Here is an 18,177-nt window from a genome sequence, read left to right on the forward strand (position 1 = left end):
TTTATAGAATGGATATACTTAAACCTTGCTACAACACTTATAGGCAGTGTACCTAATCGTACAGTAGTGTAGTTTTTAGTAAGTCCGGTTCGTTCCACAGGGAATCTTTTTCACAAAGCTTAACGCTATATTAGTTTAATTTTATAAAAATACAAATATATAAATAAAAGTAATATTATTATTATAAAGGGGGGTTTTTACCGTTTAATGACCAGTTTGTCGATTTTAAAACTTTAGTTGCAGTTAACACAAAATGTAAAATATTAAATAAATAAAAGACTTAATTTAAAGCGTAAAGTAAATAACGATAATGAAATTGCGATAAATAAAAGTGCGATAAAATAAACTTGCGATAATTAAAAAGTACGATAATTAAAAAGTACGATAATTAAAAGTGCAATTAAATACAATAACAATAAATAAAAGTGCGATAATTAAAAGTGCAATTAAATATAAAATAAAGGAAATTAAATATGAAATAAAATAATTATGCTTGTTTAAACTTCCGTAATCATGATGTTTGACATGTTGATTTTAGTTTTATGCCCATGGGTTAATTGTCCTTTGTCCTGGATTATTTAATATGTCCGTCTGGTTTTTGTCCATAACAGTCCATCAGTCATAAATATAAAGTGCGAGTATCCTCGTCAAATTATCCTTATACCCGAAGTTAAATATTCCAACTAATTTGGGACTTAAACCGTTACAAGATTTTAATACTTTGTTTAATAATTACACCAGGTTATCGACTGCGTGTAACCCAAGGTTTTAATACTTTGTTAACAATTATGCCAAGTGTCCTTGTACATAATTTCAACCCTGTTTTAATAATTCTAGTGACTATTAATCCATTCCCGTGTCCGGTTAAAGGAACGATTATTCGTACATATAAATATCCCGCCCATCGTGTCCGATCGAGTGTATATGGTTATTTATAGGGGCGTCCAATTGTAAATCTTTATATTAAAATTAACAAACTATAATTTAGTTAAACAAATATAAAGCTCATTAATAGCCCATAGTCTAATTTCCACAAGTGTCGTTCTTTTGTCCAAACCCCATTTATGGTACAAAGCCCAATTACCCAATTTTAGTAATTAGCCCAACATCATGATTACTTCGTTTTAAATAAGCATAATAATAACTTAGCTACGAGACATTAAATTAAAAAGGTTAAACATAACTTACAATGATTAAAAATAACGTAGCGTTACACGGACAGAATTTCGACTTATACCCTTACAACATTCGCTAACATACCCTTATTATTAGGATTTAAAATTAAAATTAAAATTAAAATATAAATATATATATATATATATTACGTATATATTGAGAGAGAGATAGATTAATGGATATATTGATATTTTTACGATCAGAATGCGTTGCCTTTTATAGGAATTTTCGTCCAGGTGATCTTCGCGACTCGCGGCATTTTCCTTCTTCAAACTCCGCAACTCGCGGAGTTTGATTTTACAGCTCACCCAGCTTTGGCTCTTTGTTTGTCGACAGATTTTTAATATAAATATAATATATAAATAATTTTAAGAATTATTTAAATATTATATTATATTTATGTGCATAGTTGACTCGTAATTTTTAGTCCGTTGCGTCGAGCGTTGAGAGTTGACTAATGCCCCGGTTCCGGATTTTCGAACGTCCTTGCGTACAATTTAATATCTTGTACTTTGCGTTTTGAATCTTGTACTCTTGTAATTTCGAGACGTTTCTTATCAATAATTGGAACCTCTTTGATTGTATTTTGTACTTTTGAGCTTTTTGGTCGTTTGCCTCTTCAATTCGTCGAGTCTGTCTTTTGTCTTCACCTTTTATTATTTAAACGAATATCACTTGTAAATAGAACAATTGCAACTAAAAGCTTGTCTTTCTTGAGGAATAATGCTATGAAATATATGTTCATTTTTAGCATTATCAACTACACTACTATACGATTAGGTACACTGCCTATAAGTGTTGTAGCAAGGTTTAGGTATATCCACTCTATAAATAAATAAATAACTTGTGTAAAATTGTATCGTATTTAATAGTATTTTGTTGTAAAAATATAACTATTTCGTATACACCTCTACGCACATCATAGCCAACGGTAAACTTGAGAAAGTGGACCAAATAGGCTGAGGAGCTATTATCAACATAGCCGGTGTGGATTTTGAGATTGACTTAATACCCATTAAGTTGGGAAGCTTTGATGTTATTGTCGGTATGGACTGGTTGACCAAGATAAGGGCTGACATTATCTGTGGAGATAAAGCTCTTCGTATACCACACGAAGACGGTGAGCCACTGGTTATTTACGGAGAGAGATGTAGTTCGAAACTAAATCTCATTAGTTGCATGAAAGCGCAAAAGATCATGAAGAAAGGATGTCTTGCTGTACTAGCACATGTGAAAACGTTAGAAACTAAGGTTAAGAGCGTGGATGACGTACGAATTGTGAACGAATTTTCCGATGTCTTTCTGGAAGAATTTCCTGGATTACCACCACCGAGAGCAGTAGAGTTTCAAATCGATTTAGTGCCAGGAGCTGCACCTATAGCTCGCGCACCCTATCGACTCGCACCTTCCGAGATGCAAGAGTTGCAGAGCCAATTACAAGAACTACTAGACCGTGGATTTATCCAACCAAGTTTCTCGCCTTGGGGCGCACCTATTTTATTTGTGAAGAAGAAGGACGGATCCTTTTGCATGTGTATCGACTACCGTGAACTCAACAAATTGATGATCAAGAATCGGTATCCTCTTCCCCGAATTGACGATCTTTTTGATCAACTACAAGGATCGAGCATTTACTCTAAGATCGATTTGCGATCCAGATATCACCAGTTGAGGGTGAAGGAGAGTGATGTGATGAAGACTGCGTTCAGAACTCGTTATGGTCATTATGAGTTTCTCGTGATGCCATTCGGATTAACCAATGCACCTGCCATGTTCATGGGCCTCATGAATCGTATCTGCAAACCATACTTGGATAAGTTCGTTATCGTCTTCATAGATGATATCCTCATCTACTCTAAGAGCGAAGAAGAACATGAACAACATTTTTGATTAGTGCTTGAACTCTTGAGACAAGAGCAACTTTATGCCAAATTCTCCAAGTGTGAATTTTGGTTGAAGGAAGTCCAATTTCTGGGTCATGTTGTGAGCGACCAGGGTATCAAAGTTGTTCCCGCCAAGATTAAAGCTATCAGCAAGTGGGAAACCCCCACTACTTCGACGCATATTCGCCAATTTTTAGGTCTCGCCGGTTACTACCGAAGATTTATTGAAGGTTTCTCTCTGATTGCGCGTCCTTTGACCGCACTGACTCATAAAGGGAAGAAGTTCATTTGGGAACCCGCACATGAATCAGCATTTCAAACCTTGAAGAAGAAGTTAACCACCGCACCTATCTTATCACTTCCTGAGGGCAGTGACAATTTCGTCATTTATTGCAATGCTTCGAAAATTGGTTTTGGTTGTGTGCTGATGCAACGAACAAAGGTTATAGCTTACGCCTCCCGACAACTGAAGATTCACGAGCGAAATTACACAACACACGATCTCGAGCTTGGAGCCGTTGTCTTTGCATTAAAGCTGTGGAGACACTATCTTTATGGAACAAAGAGCACCATTTTCACTGATCATAAAAGCCTCCAGCACATCCTTGATCAGAAGCAACTGAATATGAGACAGCGTCGATGGATCGAGACGCTAAACGACTATGATTGTGAACTTCGTTATCACCCTGGAAAGGCCAATGTTGTAGCTGACGCTTTGAGCCGCAAGGAGAGGATGGCACCTCTTCGTGTTCGGGCACTGAACATCACCATTCATTTGAACCTCAATAGCCAGATTCGAGCAGCCCAATATGAGGCTCTTAAGGAGGAGAATATATCTCATGAACACCTGAACATTCTCGTCTCTCGATTCGAGGTTAAGGAGACAGGACTTCGGTACTTCGCCGGAAGAATTTGGATACCTTGTTATGGAGATCTACGAAACCTTATACTTGATGAAGCCCACAAGTCTAGATATTCGATTCATCCCGGAGCGGGCAAAATGTACCACGATCTTAAGGAACAGTATTGGTGGCTGAATCTTAAGAAGGACGTTGCAACTTATGTTGGTAAGTGTTTGACTTGCTCGAAAGTTAAGGCCGAACATCAGAGGCCTTTTGGATTACTTCAACAACCAGAAATCCCGCAATGTAAGTGGGAGAGGATAACGATGGACTTCATTACTAAGCTACCAAAGACGGTGGGCAGATACGATACCATCTGGGTTATCGTTGACCGTCTCACTAAATCTGCACACTTCTTAGCCATGAAGGAGACGGATATGATGGAGAGACTTGCTCAACTATATATCAAAGAGGTTGTATCTCGTCATGGTGTACCTTTATCGATCATCTCAGATCGCGATCCCCATTTTGCTTCCAGATTTTGGCGTTATTTACAAGAAGCCATGGGAACCCGCCTCGACATGAGTACTGCAAATCACGTACAGACCAACGGACAAAGTGAACGCACAATCTAGACTTTGGAGGACATGTTGCGTGCATGTGTCATTGATTTCGGAAAGGCCTGGGAATGGCATTTGCCGTTAGCCGAATTCTCGTACAACAACAGTTATTATTCAAGCATTAATGCTGTACCTTTTGAAGCGTTGTATGGACGCAGTGCCGATCTCCTATTTGTTGGGCCGAAGTAGGCAAAAAGCAAATCACTGGACTCGAGGTAGTCCATGAGACAACGGAGAAGATTGCTCAGATTCAAGCGAGATGCAAGACGGCCCGCGATCGTCAAAAGAGTTATGCCGACCTTAAACGTAAGGACTTTGAATTAAACGTGGGTGACCGTGTGATGTTGAAGGTTGCACCTTGGAAAGGTGTGATCCGTTTTGGAAAACGTGAGAAGCTTAACCCATGATACATTGGTCCTTTTAAAATATTGGAGCGTGTTGGACCCGTTGCTTACCGTTTGGATCTTCTGACTCAATTGAGTTCAGTTCATCCTACTTTTCACGTATCGAACTTGAAGAAGTGTTTAGCCAAACCGAAACTTATCATACCACTGGAAGAATTTACGATTGATGACAAACTCCACTTCGTGGAAGAGCCTGTTGAAATTATGGACCGTGAGGTCAAAACTTTGAAACACAACAAGATTCCGATCATCCGATTACATCAGTGATTTCTTTACGGCGGTATAAACAATGGTAGTAACGATGTGGTTTACAGTCCCACATGACTATAAAAATTTAGATCCTTTAAGGAAATTGGATCTTTATGAAAACATTTGATCTTTTGAAAATTCAATCTAGCTTTTACCCTAGACAAGTTTTCCGGAATAGCCCTTCACCGGTGTTTGCAAAATATTTTTGTGGGTTGTGTGGGTTTCAGATTTGAAAATTTTAGCTCAACACTTGTGGTTTTGTGTTACCCACTTGCTAACCTTGTATTAGGAAAGTAACACGTCCAGTTTACTTGTTCCGTATATTACCTTTTGGTAAACTACCATCTGGTTGTAAAGGAAAGCGTTGAACAAGCAACTGTTAAGGCAATGTCCCGTGACATGCTTTTGACTATGGTCTTTAACGTTTCGGACGCAATTACTATCCTTTGTAGGAGCAATAGTAAAGCTCACCCTTATAATTTTTCGGTCTGGCATAAGGTCCTGTCTTTGACCATGCTATGCAACCACCGTTCTTACGTTTGACACCTGATTTGGTTCAGGTGACCTAATGAATTCCAGGTGAATTCCTAGGATTTTACGTTCAATGGTAATGAACGCATTAAAAATGGGTTTTCAGAAAACAAATCGGTTTTAATTTGATCAAAATATTTTCTCGTTCAAGCTCGAGTTTAGATATCATCGAATTCCATGAGTTTGTAATTCTCAATCTTTAAGGTCAATCTTAAGGATTGAGTAATATCAGGCTTAAAAGCTGATTTTTGATCTTTTAAGGAGATTATCCTTTCTGGGGATCTGATTCATTAGTCTTATCAAGCTAATTTGCATGGTGCCCCCCCATTGTACGAGATAAATCCTTCTCATGGTTAGGATAAATCTGACCACTTGGCGACCCTGTTTTATGCTGAGGTCCGTGGATTTCCTGCTGATTTTAGAGATGACTTTTCTAGATTTTTCGTCAACCTACAGCTGGTCTGGACGACAACTTCCTGACCTAAATCAAGAAGCGTGTTTCTTTTTCGGAAGACTTTACTTCCTTTTAATGATGGAATTGATTCATCGTGTAGATCCATCTCTTCTTTTCTTTCATCGGGTAAAACAGTTAATTTAGTCCAAAACAAAAGTATCTTCAATTATTTGTACAAAAATATGTGATATATATTTTGAATAACTTGGTGAAAATTTCCCACACTTGGCTTTTATTTTACTTTTTATTGTCCTCTATTCCATTTTAAATGAATTCTAACATTTTGGTTTGTTTCTCAATTTATGTCCTTTCCGAGGTAACAATAATTTCGGTGTTAAAACCTAGTTTTATCATTCATAAATATGTATAAACATGATTTTGAGTTCATTTAATTGAAAATTTTGAAAAATTTTACTAGAATTGGGTAGTCAGTATATAAGACTAGGGCTGTTCTTTATTATCAGAGAGCACTAGATTCTAATACAACTACTGCTTTACTAGTATTTTTAATGGTAACCAAGTGTTTAAGATAAAAATTTTAAAAATCCAAAAGAATTTAACCCCTTCCCACACTTAAGATCTTGCAATGCCCTCATTTGCAAGAAATCAGTAACAATTTAAATTATTGAGGGTGATTAGCGTAGAAATGATTAAATTTTACCAAAGTTTTCAAACATATTGTTGTTTGTGTTGAATGATAAATGGTGCACATCATTTGTTCATTCCGTCTTGTTGTTATTTCACATATATTTTGCATCTTGTCGTCAAAATTAGTTGCTTTTGCTGAACTTAATGACAGTCTTTGAAAATACGTTGTTTTACCCTGTTGTGTACATAAGATAAACTGCAAACATATATACATATTTTTGAAGTTTGGTATATTACCCCACATTCAAAAATTATTAAAATCTAATAATAAAAGTTAGAAAATTATAAAACTATTACAATATTAACATAAGTATCAACATTACAAATAATAAAATAAATAAAACTAAGTAGACTAGGGATGATACTGATACCAGTAGGGGTTCCATGCATAACTGTATGTGTTATAGAATGCTTCGGCTGGGTTATACGTAGGATACGGTGGTTGGATCTGTATAGACCAGGGAGGAAATACGGGCGATGGAGTAGGAATATAGTTTCTACCCACATGTTGGCAATGAGCTATGATTTGGTTTTGATGAACTTGCCAATCTTCAAATGCTCGATGTCTAGCATTTTCATACTCTTGTGAAGCTATAAACCTTTGCATTTCTGTCATTTCATTTCCCCCCCCCACATTACCTGGCTGTTGGTTTCTCTCAACCTGTGGATGTCTACCATGGTATTGTACTGCGGCGTTATTTCGCCTCTTCAAAACCTTCGCACCATGTCATGACCCGGAAAAATTTCGACTAATTTTTAATCAAACTCTCGATACGATTTAATATTTTTGACGCGATAAGAAAAGTCTGTAAGGTTGGGTCTCAAAAAGTTTGAACTGTTTCATATATTCATTTGACTTTCCACCATTCCCGACGATTCACGAACAACTATTTGTAAATAGATACGTATATATTTATATATATATATATATATATATATATATATATAATAATTTAAAATATTATTTGATTTAACATATGATTTAATTTTAGTAAAAAAATATGCAAAATAATATGCGATGTAATGAAAACTACTATTATAAATATATAGATATGTGTATATATGTATATATAAATATTTCTTGTAAATATATATAAAATTATATTAAATCTAATTGTTTATAAATATAATATATATTTATCTTAGTAGTTAAACCTTGCTATTTAAAACTGTTTAGCAACGGACACGATTTAATCATTCGGGATAAACTGTCGGTAGGATATTTTTTTTCCCAACAAACTATCACGGATGAAATATGGGAGTTTAATTATGAAGTGAATTACTGTTCTTTTTTTTTTTGTTTTCTTTCTTTCATTTTTCAGAATATTATCCTTTATATGCAATTACATACATGTACATTAAACATACACACACCCTAAGTAATTCACAAAATTTTTTTCTTTCCTTCTTCAAGAACACCCGTCATCTACCACCTTCATCACCATTCTTCATTTCTTGTTTTGTTTCGATAACTGAATTATCACCATCATCTTGGTACATTCCTTTCTCTATTTAAACCTATAACTAACACCACCTTTATCACCTAGATAACCACCTTATTGTTATTGCTATATCATCACAACCACACCCATATACACCGCCACCTTTGTGATCTTTTTGCTCGACAACAATTCAAACACCACTACTACACTAAACAACCACCTTTACAAATTTGCGTTTCCTTTTTGCCTCTATAAAACGATCACCTCGCCACCTTATCGCCACCTCAACAGATCACTGGCAGCCGTTATAACCACCACCACTGTTGTAATACCACCCCTATCATCTACACCACAACACCATGAATAAACATCCATTTTTTTTACTACCCTATGCTATTTCTGTTCAGCGAACAACAGACCAAAACCCCTTCCATCGTGACCCACATCCCACATCACCTTTTTGTTTAATTTTATTTCTATTTGACAAGCACTATAGAATCACCTATTATGCTAGTGAAATACTACTTTATTTGTTTCATTTGGCCGACAAATTGGAAAAATTAGTGGGACGTTTGAAAAGGAAAAATAAATAAATATTAGATTGCAAGTTTTCGTTGTCTGTTATGCCTAAACCGAATCTCATTTATACTTAAAGAGGCCAAGTGTGTTTCCCATTTAAGCCTACTTTATTGAGTGGGATTGATAAAGTAATTGTGATGACTTTATGGGATAAAAGGAAACCGATGTAATTATAAAATGATGATGGTGACCTATAAGAAAAAGGCGGATAGATTTTAGTATCCTTAATATCACCCTAGTTGTTAAAATAATTGTGAACCACGTGGGGCTGTCCAAATAAACCAGCAAGGTGATATACTAGATGATGACTAGGTATTAGGGGTTTAAAATATTAAATGGCTAGATAAATTCAAGAACGTACGAGTGCTTCAGTGGTTTGTCGGTCATTTGATTAAACAACAGGTCTTAGGATCGATCCAGCTTGCAGCCGTTTTTTATATATTTTAAATAACAACAATTAATCTGCTATTGGACTGGTGCAACATGTTGTCAAGGCCCAGCTTATATTTCCTGTTGGGTCGAGTCTTTCTTAGTTGTTGGGTTTCCTTAAATGACTAATGGACCATTTATTGAGTGGGCCGTGAACTTCCTGTTGTAGGCCGTGAACTTCTGATGTTGGGCCGAATGGGCGAGGTTAATTGAAATGGCGACGACGGGTTAAGGTAATATAAGGCCAAATTAAAATAGAGAAACAGAATTGGAGTAGATGGTTAGGAGTGTTTTGGGTGAGCAAGAGTTGTGGGTTCGAGTCTTGTCGCAGGCAGAGATTTGTGTTAGCCTTTTTAAGGTAGTTATCTTTATCATATTATTATTATTATTATTATTATTATTATTATTATTATTATTATTATTATTATTATTATTATTATTATTATTATTATTATTATTATTATTATTATTATTATTATTATTATTATTATTATTATTATTATTATAATTACGAAGTATTGATATGTTAAGATTATTATTATCAATAGTGATATTATTAATATTATCATTAATATTCTCATTAAAATTATTATTTTCATTAAAATTAGCTTTTTATTAAAAATTACTATTATTAATAAAAGTATCTTTTATTTAAAATTATCATTATTTTTATTATTATCATTATTATCATTTTATGAATATTAACATTACCTCTATGAAAATTTCTATTACTATTAATTTCATGAATAATATTATTATTATTATTGTTATTATTATTATCATCATTATTATTATTATCATTAAAATAATTATTTTCAACAATTTTTATCTAAAGTATACATAAAATAAATATAGCTAAATTATTAATGAAACCATATAACTTACTAAAGTAACAATTAATAATAATAATAAATAAATTGTTCGATTACTATTACGTGTATTAATATATATACCTGATATAGGTTCGTGAATCTGAGGCCAACCCTACACTTGTTAAATGTCGTCATATGTATTTTTACTACAAAATACATTAGGTGAGTTTCATTTGCTCCCTTTTTAATTGCTTTTGCAATATATATTTTGGGCTGAGAATACATTCGCTACTTTTATAAATGTTTACGAAATAGACACAAGTACTTAAAAATATATTCTACGTTGAGTTGTACCACTGGCATACTTCCCTGTAGCTTGGTAACTACTATTTACATGTGGTATTGTAAACGCGAATCCTGTTGATAGATCTATCTAGCCTGACAACCCCAACCGGACTGGACGACCAGTATTCAACGGTTGCACAGTACTTCATTTCGGTGACTACACTTGGTACGGTGTAGTGAGATTTCATAATAAAGGGAATATGCGACGTGATTAAATGTTAAGTATGGTTACCAAGTGCTCAACCACTTAGAATGCTTTACATACACTTGCGAGTGTATTATGTTTATGATTATGAAATCTTGTGGTCTATTAATATATTGAAATAATTGATACGATAAACCTATGAACTCACCAACCTTTTGGTTGACACTTTTAAGCATGTTTATTCTCAGGTACGAATTAAGTCTTCCGCTGTGCATTTGCTCAATTTAAGGACATTACTTGGATTCGATCATCGCAATGGGACCAAATGTTGATGACTTCGTCCAGGTGGATAAGGACGGGTCATTTCAGGTGGTATCAGAGCGGTGGTCTTAGCGAACTAGGACTTGCATTAGTGTGTCTAACTGATAGTTGTTAGGATGCATCAGTGAGTCTGGACTTCGACCTTAGCTGCAAATTATAAGTTTTGTTTATCATTCCTAGTGGAAAATTTTCTGCTTATCATTCCTAAGTCTAGACACGTCTTACTGCCTTTATTGCATAGATAGTGTATAGACAGATTCATATCTTAACATATCTGTTACTATAAACTTTGTCTGACAGCTTCCGAAGATTCCTCCGTAACTTATAGGATTTTAGTATTATATATGCATATGTAAATTATGTATTGCAGGGTACTAATCTACATCCTATATTCTATTTCTTATCAAAAATCCTTCATCTAATCGTACGAGATGAATCCCTCAACCAGTTCGAATTCCTCGGATTCCGACAGCTATTTCGATATGGAGTTTCACCTAAGCTCCGAAAGCAGTGTCACCAAAATGAATCAACCAATCATCCATCCCCAATTCATCTGATGGGTTCGTAGTCGACTTAATCAATGGAGACAAAAAGAAGGTGATCCTTTCCATCAACCAAATTCACCTCTTGGCGAAGAACCTGAAGCACTTACCGGTGAACCAGTCTAAAATATCATTTTCACCCTCATTTCCCGAATATCTCGCCACTATTATATTCTATCTAAATTTCTAGATCTTATTCATCCACTCGTTTCGACCGACAATCATCCCGAAATGATATAAGAAGTCAACGAACTTCGCGCTCGAATAATCAATTTGTAGAATATGGTGCAAAATTTACTAGCTTCATCAACATCATCAGCACCAGTAGTACCATCAATAAACAGCACCAGTACCATCAACAATACACGCTTTAACATCACAATCTGTACCTCGAGCATAATCATCATTCTACGTATCGTCCTATTTATTTTATCTTTGTTCGAAATGGCGAGTATGTAATCTCTAATGTTTTAGAGATTATATATTCTTGTTCTATCGAAAATCATATGAGTTTAATATCATATTAACTCATTAAATCTATGATTACATCTGAAGAAAATATATATGTATATATGTTTTCATAAAGATTGTAATTAAAAATTCTTTCATACAAACTGTTAATAGTGAAAATATTTTAACGGGTAGGTAATACTCGAGGAATATTTGGGGTTCACATTAATAAGTTACACTGTACATTCTTCAAATCCGATTCAACAGTCATTTACTATCCTACTTACATCCACAAAGATACGAATCCGATCACCGCAGAATAATCATTTTCATTCAATTTCATATTTGGATTTTGACCTATCAGAATCTAACAAGTGGCATAATGAAGAAAACATTTGGACAAAATAAAATTTGTTAGAAACAAACGAATTAACTAATTGAAATATTGTTAAGAATCCACGCTAACTGTTCCTAGCTAATTGTTCCTAGCTAACTGATTACATTTTATTTATCGCAATTTATTTATCGCAATTTACATTCTCGCAATTTTATTTATCGTCATTTAATTTCTGTTATTTACTTTACGCACTTTATTTATCGTCATTTAATTTCTGTTATTTATTTTCACGCACTTTAAATATCGGGACACGTATACAAGGTTTTGACATATCATATCGACGCATCTATATATATTATTTGGAATAACCATAGACACTCTATATGCAGTAATGCGGGAGTTAGCTATACAGGGTTGAGGTTGATTCCACAATAATATATATAGTTTGAGTTGTGATCGAGTCTGAGACGTATACGGGTCACGAAACGTATTAATTAATTCGAATATTATAGATTAAACTATATATGAATTATTGGACTGTTAACTGTGGACTATCGACTGTGGACTAATAATATTGGACAATTAAAATAAATTAAAATATTGATTATAACATATGAAACTAAACAATTCTTCAAGTTTGCCACTTGATTTCATCTTAAACCTCAATTGTATCTTAACGATTACAATCTGCGTTCAAACCTATCATTATTCTTGAAAACACCTCGATCGAGAGGATGAACCAGCCGCACTTTATCTACGGAAGAAAAGATGGATGCATATAGTTATGCACCTGAAAAACCCTCGGGAACTGAGTAAACGTTTAAAACGTAGCTGTGCTAATTCCTTTAGTGTTATTATCACCCAAAATAATTTGGTAATCTCTTTCAAATTAGCCAATTTTGTCACAGCTTCAGCAGAGCAACTTCGACCTTTCAGTTGAATAAGTCTTATTATAACTTTGATATATACGATTGGCTTTCCTCATCGTTACCGGAGAACCTTTTATATTCCACCATAATACCATCAACGTTTAATCATTTAAAAACACAATTTTCCTGAAACCACCTCGGTTTGATAACCAACGATCCAGATCTGTTAACTTTGAAAATGCTGACGAAGCAGCATGTTGTAGATTGCCTTAATGGTCAAAAGTTGATAACAAAGAATGGAACGCTCGATAGAAAATTTGGTACTGAAAAACGGATTGAGCTAACCATAAAGGAGGCCAAGGATAAATACAAGGACCAAACCCTATATTTAAAGAACCCAGATAAATCTGGATCCGATGAAATCTTTAGAGAATATCTTGCTCCAAAGTCATGTTAAAATCTTGCGGAAGGATTTTCTTCATCAACCTTCGAACTTAGAAATTCCAAAAAAAAAAAAAAAAAAATCATCATAAATATCTTCGATATTTCTAAAGATATATTCATAAATATTCTTGCCCGAAATTATCTATCTCTTCGTTCTATCTGTGTTACATCCTAAAAGAAAATATTTTAGTTTCTATATTCTTTAAAATTCAAGTTAAATTATGAATGATTTCCTAGAGAAATGTTGGGAATTGATGCATGAGTTAGTATAATATAATGCGCTTGGCCAACGTGATTATATTACAGTAAGTCATGCTGAGATTCTAATTAAAAATGATAATGGTTCACAGACCTTGCCCTCATCATATGCCATGTTACATAACTCTTTCATTCTACTTAATTTCTAAGCATATCATGGAAATATTTCTTTGATATTTCTGTTCTTCCGTAATTCCAACAGTTTGCTAATAAATCGTGCTATTTCATTTTCTTTCTGAATAGAAGATTTCCTTAAAATCCTTGAAATCAACTATGACTACGTCAAAAGTCAAGACGAATCTTTATTTCTCATTTAACTCTTTTGTGATAGTTTCACTTGTACACATCACATGATCGAATCGTTTTATCTATATTAATCATTAATGATAAAACTCTAATTATCAAGTCATATTTGTCATGAAAACATTTTTATTGTTAGCCATGACGACCTCAATCAAATTTCGGGACGAAATTTCTTTAACGGGTAGGTACTGTCACGACCCAGAAAAATTTCGACTAATTTTTAATCAAACTCTCGATACGATTTAATATTTTTGACGCGATAAGAAAAGTCTGTAAGGTTGGGTCTCAAAAAGTTTGAATTATTTCATATATTCATTTGACTTTCGACCATTCCCGACGATTCACGAACAACTATTTGTAAATAGATACGTATATATATATATATATATATATATATATATATATATATATAATAATTTAAAATATTATTTGATTTAACATATGATTTAATTTTAGTAAAAAAATATGCAAAATAATATGCGATGTAATGAAAACTACTATTATAAATATATAGATATGTGTATATATGTATATATAAATATTTCTTGTAAATATATATAAAATTATATTAAATCTAATTGTTTATAAATATAATATATATTTATCTTAGTAGTTAAACCTTGCTATTTAAAACTGTTTAGCAATGGACACGATTTAATCATTCGGGATAAACTGTCGGTACGATATTTTTTTTCCCAACAAACTATCACGGATGAAATATGGGAGTTTAATTATGAAGTGAATTCCTGTTCTTTTTTTTGTTTTCTTTCTTTCATTTTTCAGAATATTATCCTTTATATGCAATTACATACATGTACATTAAACATACACACACCCTAAGTAATTCACAAAATTTTTTTCTTTCCTTCTTCAAGAACACCCGTCATCTACCACCTTCATCACCATTCTTCGTTTCTTGTTTTGTTTCGATAACTGAATTATCACCATCATCTTGGTACATTCCTTTCTCTATTTAAACCTATAACTAACACCACCTTTATCACCTAGATAACCACCTTATTGTTATTGCTATATCATCACAACCACACCCATATACACCGCCACCTTTGTGATCTTTTTGCTCGACAACAATTCAAACACCACTACTACACTAAACAACCACCTTTACAAATTTGCGTTTCCTTTTTGCCTCTATAAAACGATCACCTCGCCACATTATCGCCACCTCAACAGATCACTGGCAGCCGTTATAACCACCACCACTGTTGTAATACCACCCCTATCATCTACACCACAACACCATGAATAAACATCCATTTTTTTTACTACCCTATGCATTTTCTGTTCAGCTAACAACAGACCAAAACCCCTTCCATCGTGACCCACATCCCACATCACCTTTTTGTTTAATTTTATTTCTATTTGACAAGCACTATAGAATCACCTATTATGCTCGTGAAATACTACTTTATTTGTTTCATTTGGCCGACAAATTGGAAAAATTAGTGGGACGTTTGAAAAGGAAAAATAAATAAATATTAGATTGCAAGTTTTCGTTGTCTGTTATGCCTAAACCGAATCTCATTTATACTTAAAGAGGCCAAGTGTGTTTCCCATTTAAGCTTACTTTATTGAGTGGGATTGATAAAGTAATTGTGATGACTTTAAGGGATAAAAGGAAACCGATGTAATTATAAAATGATGATGGTGACCTATAAGAAAAAGGCGGATAGATTTTAGTATCCTTAATATCACCCTAGTTGTTAAAATAATTGTGAACCACGTGGGGCTGTCCAAATAAACCAGCAAGGTGATATACTTGATGATGACTAGGTATTAGGGGTTTAAAATATTAAATGGCTAGATAAATTCAAGAACGTACGAGTGCTTCAGTGGTTTGTCGGTCATTTGATTAAACAACAGGTCTTAGGTTCGATCCAGCTTGCAGCCGTTTTTTTATATTTTAAATAACAACAATTAATCTGCTATTGGACTGGTGCAACATGTTGTCGAGGCCCAGCTTGTATTTCCTGTTGGGCCGAGTCTTTCTTAGTTGTTGGGTTTCCTTAAATGACTAATGGACCATTTATTGAGTGGGCCGTGAACTTCCAGTTGTAGGCCGTGAACTTCTGATGTTGGGCCTAATGGGCGAGGTTAATTGAAATGGTGACGACGGGTTAAGGTAATATAAGGCCAAATTAAAATAGAGAAACAGAATTGGAGTAGATGGTTAGGAGTGTTTTGGGTGAGCAAGAGTTGTGGGTTCGAGTCTTGTCGCAGGCAGAGATTTGTGTTAGCCTTTTTAAGGTAGTTATCTTTATCATATTATTATTATTATTATTATTATTATTATTATTATTATTATTATTATTATTATTATTATTATTATTATTATTATTATTATTATTATTATTATTATTATTATTATTATTATTATTATTATTATTACGAAGTATTGATATGTTAAGATTATTATTATCAATAGTGATATTATTAATATTATCATTAATATTCTCATTAAAATTATTATTTTCATTAAAATTAGCTTTTTATTAAAAATTACTATTATTAATAAAAGTATCTTTTATTTAAAATTATCATTATTTTTATTATTATCATTATTATCATTTTATGAATATTAACATTACCTCTATGAAAATTTCTATTACTATTAATTTCATGAATAATATTATTATTATTATTGTTATTATTATTATCATCATTATTATTATTATCATTAAAATAATTATTTTCAACAATTTTTATCTAAAGTATACATAAAATAAATATAGCTAAATTATTAATGAAACCATATAACTTACTAAAGTAACAATTAATAATAATAATAAATAAATTGTTCGATTACTATTACGTGTATTAATATATATACCTGATATAGGTTCGTGAATCTGAGGCCAACGCTACACTTGTTAAATGTCGTCATATGTATTTTTACTACAAAATACATTAGGTGAGTTTCATTTGCTCCCTTTTTAATTGCTTTTGCAATATATATTTTGGGCTGAGAATACATGCGCTACTTTTATAAATGTTTACGAAATAGACACAAGTATTTAAAAATATATTCTACGTTGAGTTGTACCACTGGCATACTTCCCTGTAGCTTGGTAACTACTATTTACATGTGGTATTGTAAATGCGAATCCTGTTGATAGATCTATCGGGCCTGACAACCCCAACCGGACTGGACGACCAGTATTCAACGGTTGCACAGTACTTCGTTTCGGTGACTACACTTGGTACGGTGTAGTGAGATTTCATAATAAAGGGAATATGCGATGTGATTAAATTTTAAGTATGGTTACCAAGTGCTCAACCACTTAGAATGCTTTACATACACTTGCGAGTGTATTATGTTTATGATTATGAAACCTTGTGGTCTATTAATATATTGAAATAATTGATACGATAAACCTATGAACTCACCAACCTTTTGATTGACACTTTTAAGCATGTTTATTCTCAGGTACGAATTAAGTCTTCCGCTGTGCATTTGCTCAATTTAAGGACATTACTTGGAGTCGATCATCGCAATGGGACCAAATGTTGATGACTTCGTCCAGGTGGATAAGGACGGGTCGTTTCACACCATGGTATACATTTAAACCAATTGCATCGTGAGGTTCTGGTTCTTCGACTAATAATCCCCCCCCCCCCCCGACTTATATCCACATTGAGATACTCAGCAATTAATGTAATAAATATACCACCTCCTATTATACTGTGTGGTCTCATCCCCCTAACCATAGCTGATAAATAATAACCCACACAATACGGTATACTTACAGCGCTTTGTGGGTCTCGAATACACATATGGTAAAACAAATCATGTTCATTTACCTTTTCCTTATTCTTACCTCTTTGTGTAATCGAATTAGCTAAAAACCTATGAATTACTCTTAACTCTGCTCTATCTATATCCAAATAAGAGTAATTTCCCCCTTTAAATCGGTGATGGCTAGTCATTTGACTCCATACACCATGCGTATCAAAATTTTCATCAATTTTCCTACCGTTCAATATCAACCCTCTACAATCGGCAGATGCTAACTCCTCAGGCGTATATATACGTAAGGCCTGAGCCATGTCTAGTAAAGACATGTGGTGCATCG

This window comes from Rutidosis leptorrhynchoides, chromosome 8, assembly GCF_046630445.1.
Source record: "Rutidosis leptorrhynchoides isolate AG116_Rl617_1_P2 chromosome 8, CSIRO_AGI_Rlap_v1, whole genome shotgun sequence".
NCBI lineage: Eukaryota > Viridiplantae > Streptophyta > Magnoliopsida > Asterales > Asteraceae > Rutidosis > Rutidosis leptorrhynchoides.